This window comes from Anoplophora glabripennis, unplaced genomic scaffold (genome assembly GCF_000390285.2).
Source record: "Anoplophora glabripennis isolate ALB-LARVAE unplaced genomic scaffold, Agla_2.0 scaffold166, whole genome shotgun sequence".
Lineage (NCBI taxonomy): Eukaryota > Metazoa > Arthropoda > Insecta > Coleoptera > Cerambycidae > Anoplophora > Anoplophora glabripennis.
The window spans coordinates 150,430-170,974 of NW_019416519.1; the positions used below are offsets into that span (position 1 = coordinate 150,430).

General features: G+C 30.3%; 1 protein-coding gene across 1 annotated transcript in view; it reads left to right on the forward strand.

The window, feature by feature from the left end:
* The window catches only part of LOC108907030 (hillarin), a 126,063-nt gene that overhangs the window by 45,600 nt on the left and 59,918 nt on the right, over positions 1-20,545 (forward strand). The gene's annotated exons all lie outside the window — the stretch shown is intronic.

Genomic DNA, 20,545 nt, shown 5'->3' on the forward strand with positions numbered 1-20,545 from the left:
GCTAAATAAGAAAAAAGAGTGGAAACAAACCATATTTTTTTTCATACGCGTTCCTAGCTGCTGTAGGTAGTGACAGTAGTGTAGTTTAGTTAAACTAGGACAATGCTAGAGGTCATTGACACTGAGATTCATAAATTAAATAAATACGCTGCTAAAAAAAAACTTGAAAAAAAAATCACATCAATCAGATTAGTATTTTTATTTATTTTTTATTATGTTCGCTTTTTAAAACAGCAAAAATAATTACGTTAAAACCAATACTGATTAATACGTAATAAATCGTACAAACATTTTTAATTTTTTTTTAATAATTTTTTTATGGTCGGCGCTGCGTCCACATTGATATAAAAATATATGGTGACTTTAAAATAACACGTCGTTATCATAGAAAAAAGCAAACTGTTTTCACTAAATTATTTTTCATTTGTTTCGCTCTCAAACAGTTTATTAAAAAACAAATACAATTAGTAATGTATCTATGTACATCAATTAGTTACTATTTAATAAATCATGTAAAAATTTTTATTTTGTTTAGAAACAATATGTTTTTTAAATGTTCGGCGTTTTAACCACAGTAATATGAAAAACATATTGTAACTTTAAAATAACACGTCGCTAAATTATACAAAATAATCTGTTTAACTACATTATTTGATTTAAAATCAACTGGCAACGTTGATAGTGCAGGAATACAACTTATTATGCTAATTCCGGCTGCCCTGGTATACGGTGTTTAGTGGCGGCATACACAAGAATTAAAGTGCAGTTTAAAAAACTAATTATAACTACTTACTACTTAATTGATTAAAAAAATTTGCAGATTCGTATTATTACCCCTAAAAATTGACCCTAAACGTCTAAACTGTTTTTGTAAGAGTGAGATGTAGTACTTTTTAATTTAATTTTTTTTCTCTTTTTCTTAAATTTTGGTATAAAGTTAATTAGAGTTTAAAATATTACTGAGAATGTATGCGTTGTTCATGAGACATCCATCAATAAGTTTTGACATACGCCTACTTTAAGAAAAGTCACTTATTTTATACACTGTAATATTGTAAGAGTTTAATTAAAAGCCTTTTTTCTAAGAAACTGTCCACATTAGAAAGTCCTAATAAGAGTACATTATTTTCAGAAAATTAAATTGTATATTAGAAATTGGTGCCCGAATGATAAAAAGCCTAACCTTGGAATGTAGCGTAACTAGCGCCCTCTATGAAATATACAAAAAATAATTAGACCAGCGTATTTGGCATCCTTAAAAACCCCGGAATACCAAATTTCGTAAAAAAATGTTCGCACCGTTTGTAAATTTTTGTAAAAATTCTATTTAAAAACATTTATTTTGTCGCTCTGTATCTCGAAAACAAGAGGAGATAGACAAATAGTTCATAAGACAAAAAATTCTTATTTTTGTTGTACTATCACCCCCTGTATTTACGGGAGGTCTTTCTGAAACACCCTGTATTTCGACTTTCCTTTTGATATACGTTAAAAAATTTTGTCCATAAAAATTATATATCTTTCAAATTATGCAATGTAGAAAAAATGAATGAAGTCTCGGCCAAATATCCCCTAGGTAATAATAGTTTTTCATAAGTGTTAAAGTAAACAGAAAGAAAGCCGCAAGGAGAAAGTTCACAGAAAACCTAAAATGAAAATCAAACGGACCCAGACCTTAAAACAATGGATAATTTTACATATTATTAACTCCTATTAACCATCGAATTATCAACTTCCGCGGTAAACTAACGATTTCTCCACTGTTCGTCGCACAATAACAAACAGGAATCAGTGTTTCTGCCATAAAAAATTGCACACAAATAAGCAGATAATAGGAAAATCTATTGGCACCGGTACAGAAACATTGAACTTTTAACGGTAGGCAGTGAAATTATTAAAGTTAAAATGGGTAAAAGCGTAAAGTCTATGTCAAGTCTGTTTAACTGTTAAAATTTTGCTGTGATATATTTTTTTAATACCAATTATTGTTTCGTTAGTATACCTATATACGTAATATAGATTTACTTACAATTATTGTTGTTATCATCTTAATTACAAGCTATTCTATATTTCAAAATAAAAATATTTTCGTCTATATTTGTCAATATTTAAATATGATTGCCATATCTAATATCTGTAGCCGAGGCTAGTTATTATTATACTTGAATTACACAGCCACACATACAAAAAAAAAAAAGTATTTTGTGAATTTTTTTAAGCTGAATCCGAATACGCAGCCCAAAAACCGATTCACCAGGTAATTTTTTAGCAAAACGCTAAAATATCCCCAAAATAGAGTGAAATAGTGAGAATAAGGTAAATGTTTACAATGAAATGCGAAATTTGTAAACATTTTAAAATAATATTTTGAGTATTAGAAAGAAATATTTGTTAAGTTAAATCCACACCCCCCTTTGCGAGGGGGTTAATGACTCAATTTTTTAAACATTCATAACTGATTTGTTTGAGTGGTAAATACCAATTTCTATGGTACTTTTCAATCCGCCATTTTGGATTTAAGAATTTCCGAATTAAAACCTTATATTCCTGATTAGCGACATTCAAAACTACCGAGTAACAAGTTTCAGCCATAATCTTCAAATTTTGAATGCTTTTCCGACTTTTACATCCGCCATATGCATCCGTCATCTTTTATTCGTGAATCTTCGAATTCGGATATCAGATTCGTAATCAGCGATCCCAAAAACAAAACAAAAAACAAAATTCAGGCAAAAATATTGAATAGAAAATTGTTAACAGGATCTGTGGGTTGTTTCCAACCCTTTGACTGATGTTATATTTCAATTTATATATTTGGTAGTTTAAAATTCAAAGCTATGGTTTTTCACACTGTTTTGCATTAACAATCGATATTTGATTTTAGAGGTGGGTGTGGATTTAACTTGAATATTTCTTTCTAATGCTCAAAATATTATTTTAAAGTGTTTTCTTCAAAGTAGGCACTTGCATTTCATTATAAAGCTTTACCTTATCCTCACTATTTCACCCTATTTTGGGAATGTTTTAGCGTTTTACTAAAAAATTACCTGTTAAATAGGTTTTTGGGTTTCAGATTCAGCATCAAAAAACACACAAGATCTATGCACTCATGTCTTTGGTACAGAACTTTTTTTGTGTGACCGTATTATTGATTTTATCAATATACTTATTCCTTAAATTCTAAAATTAAAAATAAAAACTATGGTAGAATCTAGTATAGTTTATTAATTATTATTTGATGGGTGGCCCGGTACTTGATACAAAAAAGTAGAGTCAAATGGATAAGGTCAAAATAATATCAGTTCTTCATATAAATTTTTTTCCTACGGGCCTTCGTTACAAGTTACGGGCCCTCAAAGGTGAAAATTAAAAAGTTAGTTTTATTTAGTTTCTAAACAGTCTAGTCTCTAAATCAGTTTTTTTCCATATGTCAAGTGAGAGTGTATAGTTCAGCTCTGGTATCTTGTCAAAATTTCTTTTCTTTTTTGATGGTAATAAAGATTTAAATACAACAAAACTTATATCATTGGATACATTGTTTAACGGCCTGTTCAAGCATAGTGTAGTTACTTGGAGATTAACTGGTTCTAGTGAGAAAATTGCATTTAAATCATACACTGCTGTTCTTTTTTTTTGTCTGTTTATAAGTGGAAAAAGTTAAGAGATAGCGATAACAGAACAACAACTTTTTTGTGAAGTTTATCCAGGTCCGGCTTTGTGAATTTTTATTCTGGTTATTAAAAATGAAGATATGCTCAAAATGTAATGATGACAAAGCAGAAAATATGTTTCCATGTGATAGTTGCAAAAGAATAATATGCAATGTGTGCTCTGATCTGACGGCATCTGAAATAAAATGTATGTTATTAAAAAAACGAAAATTATTGTTTCTTTGTGAAGACTGTGAAAAGGGTTTATCTCAAGTTCCTGTCCTTATACAGAAAATTAGTGATTTTCAAACTCAACTAAATACTCTAAAATTAAATAATACAGCGATGGAAACTGATATTAACTGTCAGGAAGATATTATTGTAGAAATGTTGGACAGACAAAATCGTAGGTCTAATATAATTATATATAATGTTAAGGAATCACAACAAAGAACTCGTATGGAAAGAAATAATGAAAATACTAAAGTGGTAAACGATATTCTTAGGGATGTTGATGTGAACAAGAATAATATAAAAGTATTTCGTTTGGGAAAGTACGACTCACATAAAAATCGTCCACTTAAAGTTATTTTTAGCTCTGCTGAGGATGCAATAGGTGTTCTAAAGGCTAAGAAGAATATTAAAGTTCCTGGGATTAAAATATATGGTGATCAGACGAAGGCGCAGAGAGAGTATTACATGCATATCAAGAAAAAACTAGAAGAAATGATTTCTAATGGCGATAATTCTAAAACAATAAAATACGTAAATAATAAACCAACAATTGTCACTAAAAAGGATGCAACCCATTCAAAAAACTGAATAATAATTGTAACATCCATTATAATTCTGACATTATATACGTTAACATCCAAAGTCTAGTAAATAACCGTGATCAAGTAATTAGCAGCATTGCATCCAGTAATCCGAAGATAATATTACTTAGTGAAAGTCGAACAACAAGTGATGTATTAAATGTTGAACTAAATATTGCAAATTATAAAGTTATACGATGTGATTCTTCGAGCAGGCATACCGGTGGAGTTGTGATCTATGTGAAAAACAATTTACAAACTACAGTTTTCAAGACAATTGTGCTTGATGGTAACTATTGGTGTAAAATTATAAGAGTTGTATTCCCCTTTTCAAAGTGGTTGATTGGATGTTTGTATCATTCTCCTTCTGCTTCGCATGCTACATTCATTGAGGATTTGGAAAATGTATTTGACAGTATGTTTTACAGTGGGACTAATAGTTTACTGATTGGTGATTTTAATTTAGACTTATTAGATAATAGTTTTTATAGCAGTAAGATTAGTAACCTTTTTAGTACATATGGTATATCCCAATTAGTCACTGAATCTACACGTGTTACTAATATTAGTTCTTCTTTGATTGATTATGTACTCACTAAACAAAGTCACGTCAAAGCAACAGTTCATTATTACCCTAAAATTACTGACCATTTTATAATATCTGTAGATATCAACCACACTGTGAATGAAAAACTTAATGAAACTGTATATAAATCTTTCAGAAATTTTGATGAAGTTCATTTAACTAATATTCAAACCCAATTAGAATTGTGTAGGTGGTCTTTAAACTGTGTTGACATAAATCATTTGTATGATGAGATTCTTTATAAATGTACAGAAATTGTTGACAGGGTGTCACCAATACAATATTATAAATGTAAGAATAATTTACCATGGTTTGATAATGAACTTATAAATGAAACAAAGAAGCGTGATTCTGCATATAAAGATTTTAAAAAATCTAATGAGGCAAATAAAAACTTTCTCTGGAATAATTATAAGAGGTTAAGAAATAATGTGGTTAATTTGTTAAAAGTAAAGAAAAAGAGGTACTATTTTGAAAAAATTGACAGACATATCAGTAATCCTAAACTTATGTGGAAGACTATTAAAGAATTAGTCAATAGTAATGAAAAGGTTAAAATCGATTATGTACAATTTGAGTTTGGAGACCATACTATTACATGTAATAATGAAGTTAGTTTAGCTAAAAACTTTAATGTATATTTTATAAATAGTATTGAAGATATAGCTTTGAGTATTGGGAATAGAGGTACTACATGGCAGAACATAAACTACAATTTGTATCCTGGTATTTGTAAATTTAAATTGCTTACTATGTCTGAATTAAATATTCTTGTTAAAGGTTTAGAAAATAAGTGTAGTGTTAATGATATTATAAATTCTAGATTATTAAAACATATTGTGAATTCTGTAGGTCATGTAATTTTAAATTTTATTAACGTATCCCTAGAATATGGGAAATTTCCTAACAAATTAAAAACAAGTACTGTTATTCCAATACCAAAAGTTCCTAACACAACAAAAGCATGTGAGTTTAGACCAATAAATACTTTACCATCTCTTGAAAAAGTTTTGGAATTAGCAGTTTACAATCAGCTATTAGAGTACTTTGAAATGAATCATATTTTATTTAGTAACCAATCAGGTTTTCGTAAAAAATATTCATGTGAAACGGCTTTGCAACTTTCATTAACGAAATTTAAATACAACATTGATAATAACAAATTTACGGTAGCTGTATTTCTCGATTTAAAGAGAGCATTTGAGACCATTGACAGGAATATCCTACTTAAAAAGTTGCAAGGTTATGGAGTTGATGGTACTGTTCTTGTTTGGTTAACAGAATATTTGACTGACAGAGCACAGCGAGTAAGAATTGGTGGATCAGTATCTGACACATGTATTAATGATCTTGGTGTTCCTCAAGGCAGTGTGCTTGGGCCTTTATTATTTCTTATCTACATAAACGATATTACACTATTTGTTAATTCTGAATTTATTAATTTATTTGCAGATGATACTCTTTTAGCATGTAGTGGTCATAGTTTAACTCAGTGTATAAATACTATGAACGAAACCTTGAAGTGTGTTAATAAATACCTGCAAGTTAACAAATTAAAATTAAATGTTAATAAAACAAAAGCTATGATAATCACAACCAAATATAGGTATAATAATATTGACATTAATGGTTGTCATTTAACTATCGATAATGAAAATATTGAATTTGTCACTGAAATTAAATATCTTGGTTTCTTGCTTGACAATACACTCTGTTTTAATACTCATTTTAAATATGTTTATAATAAAATATCTAAGAAACTATTTTTCTTTTCAAGAATTTGTAGTCATTTAACTATGCAATCTAGAGTTACAGTATACAATACTATAATTAGACCACATTTTGAGTACTGTCCATCAGTACTTAGTATGTTTAAATTGAATAAGATATCACAGTTGCAGAAGTTACAGAGCCGAGCCATGAGAATTATATTAAGATGTAATAAATATACTCCCATTGATTTTATGCTATCTGCTCTTCAGTGGTTTTCTGTAAAAAATCGATTATACTACTGTACAATGGTTTTTATATATAAGCTTATAAATAATTTGTTACCAGATTATTTTAACCAGTATATTATAAGGAATCATGAAATTCATGACTACTTTACTAGAGGTGCCAATAACTTCCATGTTTGGAGAACAAATTATTGTCATACAATGAATTGTCTATTTAATGAAGGGGTTGTTAATTTCAATAGATTACCAGTACAGTTAAAAAGATGCCAGTCACTTGTTGCATTTAAAAGAGAGCTTGTTAAATACATAAAAGTAAATAATATGTGTTAATTGATCCTTAGTTTGTCTATTCTCTTACTGTGTGCTTGTATTTATATATTTAAATTTAAATTGATTTGTATATTAGGATATCTTATTTAATAAATTATTATTATTAACTATTCATTTCAGCATGATGCAAATTTGGTGATTGATAACACATGCGTACATCCTGTTTTTGATGCTGTAAGTGAAACTTCATTATGCCCAGAACGCCAGGGACGGACTATGCCCAATGGTTAACAACCCAAAATTTTTGCATAGATGACGATCGCAATCTGCCTGCATCAAAAATAAGTTCCCTGAAGAATTTTCCAACGATAATACCCTCTTGGTTCAACTTGGTAAAATTAGTTTTTGAGAAACGTCTGAATGGACATCGATATTTGGAGATGAATACTTACTTTCTATTTTGTGTTATGTGTAAAGTGTGTTTGTCAAATTTTGTTAGTGAAAATTATGTCTAATTAAAAATTAAAAACAAAAAATGGTGGAGGCGCCGATCGATGTGCACTGCACTGTGACATAAAATCACAAATATTTCCTAAACTGTTAATTTTACCGAGTTGAACCAAGAGGGTATTATCATTGGCAATTTTTGAAGTAGGCAGATTGCGATCGTCATCGATGCAAAAATTCTGGATGGTTAACGATTGGGAATAGTCCGTCCCTGGCGTTGTGGGCATAATGAAGTTTCACTTACTGCATCAAAAACAAGCTGTACGTATGTGTTATCGATTACCAAATTTGCATCATGCGGAAGACTGTAAATAAAAATAACCTTTAAATTTTCACCTTGAGGGCCCGTAACTTGTTAACGAAGGCCCGTGTGAAAAAAATTTATATGAAGAACTGATATTCTTTTGACCTCATCTATTTGTGCTCGACTTTTTTGTATCAAGTACCGGGACACCCTGTATATACGTACCTATATGCATATAGTGTTTTCTAATAACCATAAATTCAAGTTAAAAAAATTTGGACTTAAAGTATGTAAATAATTCTGACAGTAGTAATGAAGCAGCAGTTATAGTTAATATTTATATTTATTTATTATTATACATAAAAATAAATATTGTAACTGTTTCGGGCATGTGAAACTTTATGGTTGTATGTTTGTCTTGAGCAAGAATAAATAAAAATATATTAACGGTATAATTTGCCAGATATCAAGTTAATTTTTATACCCATTATGTTCATTTTTATGTGATTTATAAAATAATAATACTACTCGTACTAAAATTCCGCTTCCCATCTGTAGGCAACTGATTCTTAGCAAAACTGAATTTATTTATAGCTTGTAAGCCAAGAATTTCTTAAAAAAAAGATGTTGACAGTAGACGACAATAGTTAGGTAAAAAATATGTCCATGAGATGAGATAAAGTACATAAAAATATTGGGTTTTTGTGATCTATATGTATTGTAGGTTTAATATGAGTTTAAAATGAGAGAATATATTTTTTAACCTTAAATAACATTGATGACACTGATACCAACTCAACTGTAGGCGTTTACATTGCAGCAGGTAATTAAATGCTAATAAGGCCTTAAATATTTACTTGTTTATTACAAGACGTTATAAACAGCAGAGAAAATTTCTTGCCTAAGTATGTCTTCTATGTAGTAGATAACTAGATTTTATAGCGAACATATCATTTGCAATGCAATATTCATTGTGGCGATATATCCAAGCAACTGCTAACAGCTTTCGGTAACAATTAAGATAATATTTATGCTTCTTCATTTATAAGCAACACATAAATGTAAAACAAAAATCTGTTCGTGTCGGCAGATTTAGCATTTATTTTAATTTTGGTTCTATCACAGGCAGTATGAAATATACATAAATAATTATTATATCAAATAGTTTAAACATAGGATCTTATGCATTGAATTAAAAGAAATTACAAATCATAAAAATAATATTAATGAAGTTACTAAGTTTAATAGCAAAACCATTAGGTAAGAATCGAATTTGTTAACTAGTTTATTATAATTTATTCATTTTCTTTGTTAATATATTTTATATTAGAAACGTTGAGATGATGAAATGTCATCCAAATTTTAAGAAGACGCTTTAACTTTACAATCAAATAAAGAAGATACAGCATTAGAATGTAAAAACCTCAATAATAAGAACCAATAATGAATTTAGCACATTTAAATGTTTAAAAGTTAAATTCGGATGAATTTAATTTTGTTGTCAACATTTAGTGTGAATGAATTATTATTATATGAGTGCTTTATTTTATAATAAGTAAAAATTTTGATAGCCCAAGTAGCACTTATCGCTGTATTAATTAATATTATAGAAACAATAAAGCCTTTGGTCACCAATTAAAAAACACACATTTAAAAAAAATTTTCCTGCGCCCTTTTGGAGCCGAGCTAGACTTTTTTTTTCAAAAAATCATAGCGCCTCTGTAAAAATCAACAGGGACCATGGCAATAAATCAAAATTCCATTTAAATACAAAGCTAAGTTAGGTTTTAAGCTTTAAAAATCGACTTTCTAATCCCTTTTTTGTTAATAACTTTCGGAAAGACAGAAGGTTAAAGTTATGCATTTTCGCACAGTTTTGAAGGACAATAAAACTCACAACTTTTAGGCACATTTATAAAATTCCAACAAATAACAACCAAGTTATGGATAATTAAAAAAATCAGTAGTTTTTCTACAATACCTACTCTAATGATCTAAGATAAACTAAAATAAAAATCTAAACATACAGTAGTAATCATTTGAAAGTTTTAAAATTCTAAATCAATTTAAAAATTGTAATTATGTGAATTGGTTGAGGTACAGTATTGGGGGTCGTGAAGGCATACAAAAAATGTAATAAAATTTCCAGGGTCGTATTTAAAAAAATGAAGTTGATGATGGTCCTGGAGAGACGAAACGTTACAAATAAAAATTGATTATGCCATTCGATAGAGGGCAAAAAGTGGCCAAGAGAACAATTTGTTCTTCTTTTTTCAATATCACCTCAAACAAGGATAAAATGAAACAAATACGCATTTTCCAAAATTTCGGGTTTTTTCAAATATTTCGAAAACTAATCATGTTAGCCTTGATTTTTGGAGGCATAATGTTAGTTCCCTGATTACGCAACTTTGTCCCCATTTAAGCTACTTTGTACCTCTTACCCTTTCCGAGATCCCTGTAGTGAGAAGCGAATTTGTAACAGCCTGTATAGAGTGATGAAACATCGACAAGAAAAAATGTGCGTTTTCCTTGAAATTTGATCTCATCCCCATCACTGACTACTAATAAACTTTTTAACTAACGGTATTGTGGCGGAAAACAACTACGTAGCGGTTCACAGTCCCATCCAATACGGAATTACATCCCAATATCAAGTAAACGGCTAAGGTTATTCGACAGAAGAACCACCAGATAGATACAGACAGGTTTAAAACTTATCCGTTCTCAACAGCACTTAGCACGTATTTTATGAAGACGACAAACACTGATAATAATTTGCATTTGTGGCTACAATTATTATCNTCTAAATCAATTTAAAAATTGTAATTATGTGAATTTTATTGTAGTGATGATGATGTTACAATATTATACAGGCTGTTACAAATTAGCTTCGCACTACAGGGATCTCGGAAACGGTAAGAGGTACGAAGTAGCTTAAATGGGGGCAAAGTTGCATAATCAGGGGACCAACATTATGCCTCTAAAAAATCAAGGCTAACATGATTAGTTTTCGAAATATTTGAAAAAATCCGAAATTTTGGAAAATGTGTTTTGTTTCATTTTAGCCTTGTTTGAGGTGATATTGAAAAAAGAAAAACACTTTCTCATGGCCACTTTTTGCCCTCTATCGAATGACATAATCAATTTTTATTTGTAACGTTTCGTCTCTCCAGGACCATCATCAACTTCATTTTTTAAATACGACCCTGGAAATTTTATTACATTTTTTGTATGCCTTCACGACCCCCATTACTGTACCTCAACCCGAATCAGATTCAGACGTTTTGTCTCGAAAAATTCATCTTTAGTGTATTCGTTCCTTTATCTAAATTTTTTATTTAGATTTCTTTGTTTATTGAATTATCGTACTATGTAAGTGCCGTTAGACCATGTGAAAATCCATCTAGTTATTTAAAATATTACCACCACGCATTAAAATAAAACATTATTAGAGTTTTATTCCCGTATCCATAGTTATTTGTAGGCTTCTCCAGTGCTCAAAATTCAAACAAATTCCGATATATTTTTTCAGGATATTCATACAAATACATCTGACATGCTCTTTCACAATTGCGGTTACAGATAATAAATTTCGATAATATTACGCTGATCTTCATTTTTAACTTTTTCCAAAACGAAAATGTTTTCGCACATTTACTGAAATTTTTTATAGAATAATATTCAGTTGACGTTTTGGTTGTTCATATGCATTTTTAAGAATTAATTTGTCATAATCAAATTAAAATTGTAATAATGTTTTAATTTTGACGCAACAACTTATTGAGTTATGTATGAGCAAGTGCCGGTAATAGTTATATAATAATAAATGTTTTATTGTAACGCGTGATGGTAATAGTTTAAATAACTAGGTGGATTTCACAGGGTCTAACGACACTTACAATGTACGATAATTCAATAAACAAAGAAATCTAAATAAAAAATTTAGATCAGAATTTAGATTTAGTTCGGGCCTAGGCAGTACAGTATTGGGGGTAATGAAGGCTTGCAAAAAATGAAATAAAATTTCTAGGGTCGTATTTAAAAAAATTAAGTTGGTGATGATCCTGAAAGACAAAATGTTACATACAAAAATTGATTATGCCATTCGATAGAGGGCAAAAAGTGGCCATGAGAAAGTGTTCTTCTTTTTTCAATATCACCTTAAACAAGGCTGAAATGAAACAATCATGGATTTCCAAAATTTCGGGTTTTTTCAAATATTTCGAAAACTAATCATGTTAGCCTTGATTTTTAGAGGCATAATGTTGGTTCCCTGATTACGCAACTTTGTCCCCATTTAAGTTACTTTGTACCTCTTACCGTTTCCGAGATCCCTGTAGTGAGAAGCAAATTTGTAAGAGCTTCTATAGTGTGATGAAACTTCGACAAGTAAAAATGTGTGTTTTCCTTGAAATTTGATTTTCATCCCCATCACCGACTACTAATAAACTTTCAATACAGTCCCATCCAATACGGAATTTCATCCCCAATATCAAGTAAACAGCTAAGGTTATTCGACAGCATAACCACCAGATAGATATAGACAGGTTTAAAACTTATCCGTTCTCAACAGCACTTAGCATGTATTTTATGAAGACGACAAACACTGAACATTTGAATTTGTGGCTACAATTATTATCGATAATTGCACTACTACTGCAAAATTATCGTGTAGTTTTGTTATAACTGTTAAAACGTTGCAGAACTTCGTCAAAAAGTGGTCAGTACTGCAATAAAATGGCATTATGGTCTAGAAAGATAATGACAGTTCCCAAGATAGACCTACCAGAATTAGTAGAAAAGTAAATTTAACTTTTAAATTTCCAGTTTTTGTTGGTTACCGTTGTTATAATTTAACAAAATAATTAAAGGTATAATAGAATGCTTAAACATATCACAGATAATTAGCCAGGAACACAGTTAGGTAGCCGTTCCAAGATGTCTATCTGAAATAAATTCACAACGTTACGGTAATGCGATCATTCCCGGATGTGCATTATGTTACATGGGATTATGCATTGTCTTTCATAATGCGATCCTCTTTGTAATAACTAAAAAACTGGTATTGTTTACCGTTTTCCAACATAAAAATATAGTATTTCTGCTGATGTATGTAGTGCATAACTGACGCAAACAAAAAATATGTAGGAAATAGGATCAAATGAAATGCAATCTTCACCCGAGATCATGGTATACCGAAATAACAATATAAATATGTCTGAAAATAGTGCTATAAACATGAACAGATGAGGCAGGGAAAATATCAGCACGGCCCAAGTCTGTTTTCTTAAAATAGTAAAAATTGTTTTCCAATATACTTGGTAATGAAAATCTATTAATAATGTCAATCAGGAACAGATAATTGATAAGATTTATTCTTGTAACTTGAGTCGCTTCTTTCAAAATAATTTTACAATTTTGATTTAGTTGTAAAGTAGGTACAGCAGCGGCAACATCATCAAATGCAAAAAATATTCAGCGCTAAAAAGTACCAGTCTGTGGTCTCTTCTGATGTTTTTTTGTTTTAATACGGATCGTTTTCAGTGGCGTAGCAAGGACTCTCTGGGCCCGTGCGCAAAGTATATAAAAGGCCCCTCTCTTTCAGAAATTTCAATAAATTAAAAGTAAACGTCCATGTATGTACTGTAATAATTTTATTTCGAAAAAAATAAAAAACAATAAATATAAATAAAAACCATACAAATAAAAGTAAAACTCCATTCTATCACAAATAAAAATAACACAGTGAAAATCAAAATAATTGTACTTTTAAAGACAAAAGCAAAAGTAAGACACGCAAAATAACCAATTGTTATGTTTGCGTTAGTTTAATATTTAGAACAATAAAACACAGATTTGACCATGATTTGAAATTCTATCAGTTGTGGCAATTCCATGGTACCTAACCAATAAATGATACGGTGATTAAGTTATTGTTAACTTAAACAAAACTTTATTCTAATGACAGATCAATTATTAAAATTGCACTTTCCAGGCCTTAATATAGAAAACGTATTAACTAGTTTTTAAATATTAATTTTTGAGGCTTTTGGTTTCTCTAGTTCCAAAACTCTACCAGTGGCGGCTCTTGACATTGATAATAGGTGAAGTATATTAATTGATTGGTTAAAAAGAAAAAAAAAGCGCCGCAGGCGAAAATTTTTAAATATTGAAGGTCAAACGGCTTTAAATGAATCTGGAAATTTTTAGTTGCATTTGCAATATTACCGAAAAACTGACGTTCGCGAGAAGGATTTTCATTTAGATTTTATAAAAACACAATTAAACACGATATACAGAAAAGTTTTTTAAATAAACACTTCCACACAACCACTTATACTCCGAATACCATTAATTACAAAACTTCCGAACGTACACTTTGTCTTTTGACTTCCCCCTTTTTTCAACATCGAGAGAAGGCACAGATCTCTAGCAATTTAAAAAATTCTTTTTGCCCTCAATTTTCCATCTGAAAAATGGCGTTTCCAATAAAATACATCCTGGATCACACGAAACATTTTTACAATTATTGATACAAAACTAATATTAACAAAGAATCGTTATAATTGTGCACTGGGCGACGTATCGTATAAACTGTTTAAAGTAAAGGCAGGCGATCGATGGGCGATGGCGATGCTGCTTCAATTTCCGCGTCACTCGTTCCCCCACGCTGTAGTTCACTCACATGTTGACCGCCTCGTTGCTATGACAACCGCCGTAAACAACGCTATGAAGTGAAACGAAATACAAACTGATTTCGAACCGCGAAATACAAACTGATTCCGATCCGCGTCACTTGCTTATGCTATACGTTGTACGAGGTTGATATTCCCGCTCAACGAAGGCAATGTTTTTTTTAGAAGGCGGTCACCGCGCAAACGTTATTATTTTTAGAATTGTAGTCATTTATAGGCACTACACAATATTTTATTATACTTATATACAGGGTTACAACTTTGTAAATGACCTATATAGGTATCTTTCTTATTTTAAGAGTTACAGAATTCAGAAAATAAGAAATATTCAAATAATTGATAGAAAAAATTCAATGTTTCTCAAGAGTACTTGATTTTTTTTTTATTAAAACCCCATAAATTATACATCGTTGTAAAGATAATGTAAAGATAATTCTTCTAATGACGCGAAAATTCAATATGGCGTCCATAAAAAAAAACAAAAATTTGCTCAGCACACATTTTTAGAGATACGTCAATACTGACAGCAAAAATCAACTCCTTATCATTCTATCATCATCATTTAATATCAGACTACACATTTTTGTTCTAAAATTTTGAAAAACAACTAAAATACGACTAAAAAAGAAATAGCATAAAATAGATTTTCTCCGAATATCTTGGAGCTATTAGGAACTTTTTAAATTTAAAAACGAATCCGTGATCGCCATAAAATTCNAGTGGCGGCTCGTGACATTGAGAATAGGTGAAGTATATTAATTGATTGGTTAAAAAGAAAAAAAAAGCGCCGCAGGCGGAAATTTTTAAATTTTGAAGGTCACACGGCTTGAAATGAATCTGGAAATTTTTAGTTGCATTTGCAATATTACCGAAAAACTGACGTTCGCGAGAAGGATTTTCATTTAGATTTTGTAAAAAATAGAAACACAATTAAACACGGCATACAGAAAAGTTTTTTAAATAAACATTTCCACACAACCACTTATACTCCGAATACCATTCATTACAAAACTTCCGTACTTACACTTTGTCTTTTGCCTTCCCCCTTTTTTCAACATCGAGAGAAGGCACAGATCTCTAGCAATTTAAAAAATCCTTTTTGCCCTCAATTTTCCATCTGAAAAATGGCGTTTCCAATAAAATACATTCTGGATCATACGAAACATTTTTACAATTATTGATACAAAACTAATATTAACAAAGAATCGTTATAATTGTGCACTGAGCGACGTATCGTATAAACTGTTTAAGGTGGCCATATTCCCGGCCGAGAAATAGTGAAATTTCTGGCGTTTTTAGGTACTGAAATCTTTAAAAGTAAAACGTGTAGAACAAAAGTAGGTAAGCACAAAAATAAAATCTTTGATGTTTTGTTTATTCATTGTTACCATTTAAATTTACCCAAATAAAATAATAACTAAAAAAAAGCGTTTGTAAAACATGCGTTTGCTGTTATTCTAACTCTACATTTTAAGAATCATTTTCACGTACTTATAAATAAAAGTAAACAATTTTATATGTAGGACTAAGCAAGTAAATGTTATAAGAACATTTACATGTGGAATTATATATAAAAAAGTTAGTATTTTCGTAGATTTCAGTACCTAAAACCTTGATGGTTTGATCGTTTTTTGCACCTGTTTATTCGTTTTACTGTGGCGTCTTTGAAAATACTCAGGTGGTATGACATAACATTCCTATTATTTGATAAGCTTTAGATTATTCAGTTATTAAATGTTTGAAATTATTTGTCTTTGCGGAAAACACTATTTAAAGAATATGGGGCCCTTAAAGTAAAGGCAGGCGATCGATGGGCGATGGCGATGCTGCTTCAATTTCCGCGTCACTCGTTCCCCCACGCTGTAGTTCACTCACATGTTGGCCGCCTCGTTGCTATGACAACCGCCGTAAACAACGCTACGAAGTGAAACGAAATACAAACTGATTTCGAACCGCGTCACTTGCTTATGCTATACGTTGTACGAGGTTGATATTCCCGCTCAACGAAGGCATTGTTTTTTTTTAGAAGGCGGTCACCGCGCAAACGTTATTATTTTTAGAATTGTAGTCATTTACATGCACTACACAATATTTTATTATACTTATATACAGGGTTACAACTTTGTAAATGACGTATATCGGTATCTTTCTTATTTTAAGAGTTACAGAATTCAGAAAATAAGAAATATTCAAATAATTGATAGAAAAAATTCAATGTTTCTCAAGAGTATTTGATTTTTTTTATTAAAACCCCATAAATTATACATCGTTGTAAAGATAATGTAAAGATAATTCTTCTAATGACGCGAAAATTCAATATGGCGTCCATAAAAAAAAACAAAAATTCGCTCAGCACACATTTTTAGAGATACGTCAATACTGACAGCAAAAATCAACTCCTTATCATTCTATCATCATCATTTAATATCAGACTACACATTTTTGTTCTAAAATTTTGAAAAACAACTAAAATACGACTAAAAAAGAAATAGCATAAAATAGATTTTCTCCGAATATCTTGGAGCTATTAGGAACTTTTTAAATTTAAAAACGAATCCGTGATCGCCATAAAATTCTGTACATTTTTGCCCAATCAACTATTTCCGTAACTCCTAAAATAAGAAAGATACCTGAATAGGACAATTAAAAAGTTGTAACCCTGTACCTATTTTTTTTTATTGATCCCAAAAGAGAAAATAAAAATGTTGCAAATTCAAATTCTACTAAAATGTAGGTGTAGATACCTATATGTACATACTGAAGTCATTAAATAATATTTCAAAACCCAGTAAATTGCCTCCAGTTCTTCTTCTTAAGTGGCCAAAGATCAATATCAAATTCACACACATATTAATTAATACAATATTTCTGTATTTTAATTGCTGTTTTTGCTGTCTTTCATAACATAAAATTAATAGATTATTATTAAACATTATTATTAATATAAATTTTAAAATTTTAACCAGAAAGCGAAATAAATTAAATGTATGTTTATGTTTATTACAAAAAATATTCTATATTAGGAAACTCAAGAAATGTGTTAAACAATATGAGAAATCCCAAATCTACAGAACATTTTACAAATGGGAGAAAAATAAAAAAATATTGCTAAATAACATTTATAAGTATATAGTATCCTAACACTCTATTAGAAATTCGTTTGTTGAAACAAGTCTTATCTACATTTCAAATATGCAACGTAGGCACCTAATTAAATGCAAAATTATTGTTTTTTCACTTAGCACATTGCCGCTATATTGCTTAATGTTTGTAAGAATTCAAATTCTTGAAATATTTCCCAAACGGAAATTTTATAGGTAATGTTAATGTAAATATTATTATTATTTTTTCACTATATTAGCCTGTTAATTACTATTTATCTATTCAATTTCATTATTTCACATAGGAAACTGTTTCTGAATAATTAAATTATATGTGTGTTTGGCGAAATTATTCCTTTTCGTCTCGTTAGAATTGATACTAACTTTTAATCATCGTCTACCATTATAATTGTGTTTAACTATTTTGAACGTTGTTGTTACATGTTAAACTTTCTTTAAAAGTAATTTTTTAAATGGTAGTTAAAACGCATCATATTGTTAATTAGATCACAACCTTAAAAAAATTGCTGAATTGTTTGTCTTATATTCAGTTAAGTAATTTGTTCATGTCAGTTTCGAAAAAGAAATATTATATTTTGTTGTGTAATTCAAATGCAGAGAATATTGTTAAATTTACCTTTATTATTTATGTCTTGGTAATTTTTATATATATTTAGAAGGAATATTTATGAAAATAATGTAGGCACATTAATCGATTGTTCTGTTACCTAGATATCAGGGATGAACATGACAATTTCGTTACCAAAGCCTCTGTCGTCTAGATTATAGTCCGTCCATGATCCGCTGCCCTTTTGGCATTTTTAGCATCTAAATGGTTTTATGTAAAGAACCCCCAAATAAATCAAGGGATATAACGGTACTTTCAACCCTGGTCGATTTCTTTACATAACTTTGAATTAAAACTTTTTATATTTTACTTTAAATGTTTGTTGAAAAGTAATAACCACTGATTATCAGTGAAGTTATCCATTTTTAGTCATTACAGCTGAAAGGTACAAATACTTATTTTTCCAGTTGATACAGGGTGTTCGGAAATAGTGGCACTTCACTTTGAGGGTACATTTGTCAACTCAAAATAAGACAAAAATTTCATATAAACATGGGTCTGCAAATCCACCGTACGGGAGGTAGACGTGTTTGAAGATGACTAAATAAATGGGTTTTTGCCAATAACTTTTAACTGCTTGAAGGAGAGGGATAAGTTTTGGACGATAAGTTATACTACTGAGAAACATGATTATTTGAGGATGTTAGTTGATTTTTTAGAGGCATAATGTTGCTCCCCTGATTATGTAACTTTGCCCCCATTTAAGCTACTTCGTATCTCTCACCGTTTCCGAGATCCCTGTAGTGAGAAGCGAATTTGTAACAGCCTGTATATTAAAATATTTAGAATAGAATAGTATCAAAATTTAATTTGGAATGAGCAACATGGGTTTAGCAAGTGGAATCCGCGTATATTGTACTTTAATAATTTATAGACGTGACATGATTTAATAAAATCTTTTGAAGGCAGGTCGACTCTGTGCATGTACGTCGACTATTCTAAAGTGTTTGAGAGGGTCAGCCGTAGCCTATTAATCTCAAAAATAAACGCTTGTAATGTTAATGGAAACATTTGAAAGTGGGTACAGAGTTATCTTACATGTCGTAAACAATCAGTAAAGTATGGTAACATGTGGCTTCCTCGAAGTATTGCATTGGGGCCCCTTCNCTTTTGGCATTTTTAGCATCTAAATGGTTTTATGTAAAGAACCCCCAAATAAATCAAGGGATATAACGGTACTTTCAACCCTGGTCGATTTCTTTACATAACTTTGAATTAAAACTTTTTATATTTTACTTTAAATGTTTGTTGAAAAGTAATAACCACTGATTATCAGTGAAGTTATCCATTTTTAGTCATTACAGCTGAAAGGTACAAATACTTATTTTTCCAGTTGATACAGGGTGTTCGGAAATAGTGGCACTTCACTTTGAGGGTACATTTGTCAACTCAAAATAAGACAAAAATTTCATATAAACATGGGTCTGCAAATCCACCGTACGGGAGGTAGACGTGTTTGAAGATGACTAAATAAATGGGTTTTTGCCAATAACTTTTAACTGCTTGAAGGAGAGGGATAAGTTTTGGACGATAAGTTATACTACTGAGAAACATGATTATTTGAGGATGTTAGTTGATTTTTTAGAGGCATAATGTTGCTCCCCTGATTATGTAACTTTGCCCCCATTTAAGCTACTTCGTATCTCTCACCGTTTCCGAGATCCCTGTAGTGAGAAGCGAATTTGTAACAGCCTGTATATTAAAATATTTAGAATAGAATAGTATCAAAATTTAATTTGGAATGAGCAACATGGGTTTAGCAAGTGGAATCCGCGTATATTGTACTTTAATAATTTATAGACGTGACATGATTTAATAAAATCTTTTGAAGGCAGGTCGACTCTGTGCATGTACGTCGACTATTCTAAAGTGTTTGAGAGGGTCAGCCGTAGCCTATTAATCTCAAAAATAAACGCTTGTAATGTTAATGGAAACATTTGAAAGTGGGTACAGAGTTATCTTACATGTCGTAAACAATCAGTAAAGTATGGTAACATGTGGCTTCCTCGAAGTATTGCATTGGGGCCCCTTCTGTTTAAATTCAGCGTCAGTGATGTTGCAAAAATATGACCATTCATTGTTTATTTT